Raw genomic sequence first — 5,000 nt, 5'->3', positions numbered from 1 at the left:
GATGGAACGCGATTTTGGGATCGAGTTTCTCTTTACACCTGCGCGATACAGCAGAACGATAATACACCTCGTTTGTTCGTTAGACACTGTTATTTTTTACCAAGAGATCACGATATCATTTTAACCATCATCTCCCATCGGATAACATAAAACTAGCTATTCTTGGTCACCAGGCTTTGAAAACGGGTTCTCATATGTCTTATAGGAGACCCTTGCATTGAATGAATAAAGAAAAAGATGTTTACAGATAAAAAAAAAATGCTATTTCATCGGCGTTGGAATAGTACTTTTCCCACCAAACTTCGCAAAAAAAACCGATCCCGCGTTCTCCGAATGTGTTCTTCTCATGTGACACAGCGGACGGGGCCATCAGTGTGCCAGTCTAGCGGTGCCATAAATACGTGTCATAGGTCGGTTCTTCTCCATCCTTTTCCCTGTATTCTCCCCAAGCTCCTCTCTCTCTTCCGTCTCCTCTCCCTTCTTCCCTCTCCGTCCCCCTTCTCCACTTCCTTTAACCGCCTCCTCTTTCCTCTTCCCTCTCTCGTCTTCCCTCTCCCGTCTCCTCTTTCCCTATCCCTCTCCAGTCTCCCTTCTCCTCTTCCTTCTCCCCTCTCCTGTCTTCTCTTTCCTCATCCCTTTCCCGTTTCCCTTCTCCTCTTCCCTTTCCCGCCTCCTCTTTCCTTACCCCTCTCTCATCTCCCCTCTCCCGTCTCCTCTTCCCTCATCCCTCTCCCATCTCCCCTCTCCTCTTCCCTTTCCCGTCTACCCTCTCCTCGTCCCCCTCCCGCCTCCTTTCTCTTCATCCCTCTCCCGTGTCCCCTCTCCTCAAGCTCTCCCCTCCCCTCTTCCCTTTCGCCTCTCCCCTCTCCCGCCTCCTCTCTTCTCTTCCCTCTCCCGCCTCCCCTCTCCTCTTCCCTCTCCCGTGTCCCCTCTCCCCAAGCTCTCCCTCCCCTCCATCTTCTCCCCGCCATAACAGGCTCCACTAACTACCCACTACCAGTAAACGCCCGTAACGCCAGACAAATTGCCAGTTAAGTTTGGTCAAGGGAATGAGCTTCTGGCCTCGCCATCGCGCGGGTAACTAACCGCCCGTTTGTCTCGCCCGAACGCCCTTCGCTGCAACTCAATTGATCGCTTTCCGTCAGGGTTATGGACTCGCGTCGGACGCCTGCCTTAGCCCTTCGCGCTCGAATTAATTACACGCATTTTTTCGATTTCTTCGGAAAGCGAGGCGAGCGCTCCGAAACAACAAAATTCCTTTAACCTGAGTTAGGAGAAAACTTATTTTTGTCACAGCTGCCGCGCTGACTTAGCATGCAAGTTGGGCGATTTACCAATGGCTCCGCCTCACAGCCCCCTGAGGTGCTGTTGTTGGGGCGGAGGTCGTGAGGGAAGGTGTGCGTGTGTGCGTGTGTGTGTGTGTGTGTGTGTGTGTGTGTGTCTGTGTGTGTGTGTATCTTTGTGTGTGTCTGTGTGTGTGGCGTGCGAGGGGAGGGGGTGTTTGTATGTTTGAATGCAACTAAATTCTAGGTATTTTTTCTTTTTTTATCGCCATCGTATTTGTTCACAGTTTGTAGGGGAAAATTCAATACGTCCTTTGTATTTAACCAGGAAAATGAACTTGCGTCTGTATATAAATATTATATCCTTGATATATTCACTAAATAAACAGACGGGAAAATCAAAACGATTAAAGCCCTGAAAATAATAGAAGAAAAACTAAATCCAAATCAGACGTTGAACGTGAACAGACGAGACGAAATATCACCAGTAATCATTGAACCCTTCCGCTCTCCCGCCATACAAATTTCCCCCAAATCGAACAATGATCACGGTTATATTGAGCAGATGAGCTGGCGACAGAACTATATTTCCCCCGCGCTGAAGAGAGAGCACTGGCAAAGTATAAATCAGTGTGTGTCGGGCATTACGTGAATATAAAGTTGTGTGGCGGAGCATTACCCTTGACGAGGCCCTAGGGAGGTTTGCAGGGGAGGGTAAGGTGGCGGGGGAAAAGTGGAGGCGGGTTTTAGGGGGGAAGCTGACGGCGCGAGGAAGTGAGAAGAGAGATTCAGCGGCGCTAGGGGAGGATTTTCTCCCCTAACACAGTGCGTGTTTTTTTCAAGTGTATGTTACCTTATGCGGTGTTTTTAGGTGCGTGTGTGATTTAAGGTCTGTAAAAATATAATGAACATAGGTTCAGTTTTCCTATTTTTATATAATGATGTAACATAAAAGATAAGGTATTCAGGGAATGTGTAAATATATTTAGTAATTACCGATATAAGCTGTTTACATCAGATGTAACATCACTGCAATGGTTTTAATTACAGTTTTGTTTCCTGCCCCCCCCCCCAAAAAAAAAATGTATATGTATATATGGCAGCTAACTTCCCCTTATAAATGTCTGTGTATATGCACATATATGTGCATATATGTATATGTATATATATATATATATATATATATATATATATATATATATATATATATATATATATATATATGTATATATATATATATATATATATATATATATATATATAATATATGTATATATACATAAATATATATAATCAGAGCCCTTTATATAAATACCAACTTGCAACAAATATTACGAAAAACGCAATACCAAAATCACTCAAATCCCCAACACAAGAGCGATAGCAACTCCGATAACTCCCGCTTTCCCCCGCCACCCCGCCACCCCCAGCACCCCGCCACCCCGCCACCCCCACCACCCCCGCCAGCAAAGGCCCCGCAAACCCTACTTAACAAAAGCCAGGAAGCATCCCGGCGTATCATCTAATTGCTGCGTTCGGCTATTAGAATACGGGAAGCATAACGGCGGCCTTCTTCTTAACTTTGATTCCTGATAACTGACTACGCTTATCAACTTACACGATAAATGTCATGTAGAACAAGACCAGGGATCAGGCAGGAGAGATAAGAGAGACTCAAGCAGGCCAGAGTGGAGGGGCTTGAGATCATAGAGTGAAGAGACTGTATGTGGGATGATCATCGTCGGTCCTAACTATTTCGTGTGTTTTTTCTGTGTTTCCTGCGCTGGTTGCATCTGTTTGCAACATGTAAGGGGTGATAATGGTAGGCTATCTTCTGCGTAGAGATAGCTTTTTTTATTGAGATTGAGATCGTATTGGATCGTATGTCGAAAGCGATAGCACCAGCGATATGGCTAAGGTCCTGTGATTATGTTCTTTCGTTATCGTCATAATTTTTCATTCATATTTGCCATGACTTGTGTAGGAACGAGATACTGCAAAGAGTTATCTTTATATCTTAATTCAGTAGCCACGGAATATTATTATGAAAGCAGGCTCATAGTAGTAATTTTTATTCTACGAAGTCCTTAGTCACATTATAACCCTTAATATATATCAACATCAATTTCGCATCTATCTTCCCATCTATTACTCTATACACCACTATCCCTACATCAACCCCTTCCTAACGCCCCACCAATCGAAATATCCCTCGACCCAACAGAGCAACGGGTCCCACTCCCTATTTCAGGCTGCACACTTCCCCGTCAAGTGGTGTTCGATCTCCCCCTCACCCCAACCCGGCCCCTATTCCCACTGATGATACAATGTGACATTTGTTACCTCATGTAGACAAGGCTATTATGAGCCGCTGTCACCAGGCACCTTACCCTATTCCCTTCCCTCCCCGTTCGATATATTAATGTGTGAGAGGGACCTGCCGGTTCAGCGTTCTGAATAAGTGCTTTTATTGTTGATAGTTATTATCTTCGTGGTAGCAACGTGGTATTTTTAGTCTCTATTTGGTGACGAGATATTTTGAAGTTGGCTACCACTATAATAACGTCATTGGATGAAAGGTTTTCGAATGAAGTAAAGAGTTTAGAAGGGTAATTATAATAGGGGAGTAAAACACGCCGTAAGTTGAGCCCGTAGGTCCACATCGGCAGCATAGAATCGACAGAGCGAAAGCACCGACACTTATACCAGTTACCGGCACATTCTTTGTACGTCACCAACAGGTCAATTGTTACACGAATCCTGCATCAAATGAATAAAGAAGAAATGAATAAAGAGTAAACGATGACCAGCGGCGGCGTGTGGCGAGGGATGGCACCCGCGATAAGATGAACGAGTCTTGAGGTCCCCGAACAATTACTTTGACGCGGGCGGGACGCGGGCGCAGTCAAGACAGTTTGGTTATTGGCGTCTGTCCGCCCGGGTGAGCTGGGAGGGGATGGATGGGCTGGCGGAGTGAGCTGTGGGGGCGGCTGGGCGGGGAAGAAGGGAAAGGGGGGAGGACAGGCACCTTTTGCTTTTCGTATGTGTTGTTGTGATTAAGGTCATGGTCGCGAAAAAGCTCTTCGGTCTAAGGCAGATTGATAAGCTGGGAGGCCCTTTGATCAGGTATTCAAGCCACTCACACACGCACATAGACATGTAGAGACAAGCATAGAAACGATTGCCGTAAACATTTCTCCTTTGCAAAACGATAACAATGTGGGCCAAGGAAGAAAAAAATACCGTTAAACAAACACTCTACTTTACCCGTTCAACTTCGCTGCTACGTCGGACAAGGCTTCGGACTTAAGAATCATTCCTGTCCAGGGCAAAAAATCTAAACAATTCACACAACCCCCCTTGCCATGGTCAATTGGCTTTTGAATGTGTGATAGCGTTCTTTGAATAGTAGTTATCCTTACCTACCCTGTCTTACACACTATTATTCTTATCTTCCTCTCCTCAGCCTAAATAGACCTACACAGTATAAATTTCTACCCTTTTATCAATATAAGAATGTTATTGGCTTTATACATTTGAGTGTATTTAGTTCGAGTATATGCCAATGACATTCCGCAAAGTGCGCCGCCATAAAAAAAAACCTTGTGTGTTTCAAGGTCCAACAAATAAGGTCATCTTAAATCTATTATTAAACTAAGCATCAAAGGAAGTGAGGCCAGACGAAAGAGTAGATCGAAATAAACGCCCGAATAGTGT

At 45.0% G+C, this 5,000-nt stretch overlaps 1 protein-coding gene across 2 annotated transcripts in view; it reads left to right on the top strand.

Moving 5' to 3' along the window:
• The window catches only part of LOC122248777 (uncharacterized), a 30,612-nt gene that overhangs the window by 4,634 nt on the left and 20,978 nt on the right, over positions 1-5,000 (top strand). The gene's annotated exons all lie outside the window — the stretch shown is intronic.

Source organism: Penaeus japonicus, unplaced genomic scaffold (assembly GCF_977035675.1).
Source record: "Penaeus japonicus unplaced genomic scaffold, GWHDUDI00000001_assembly GWHDUDI00000003, whole genome shotgun sequence".
Taxonomy (NCBI): domain Eukaryota; kingdom Metazoa; phylum Arthropoda; class Malacostraca; order Decapoda; family Penaeidae; genus Penaeus; species Penaeus japonicus.
The sequence above is the reverse complement of the archived record's forward strand: the minus strand, read 5'-3'. Positions and strand labels throughout refer to the sequence as shown.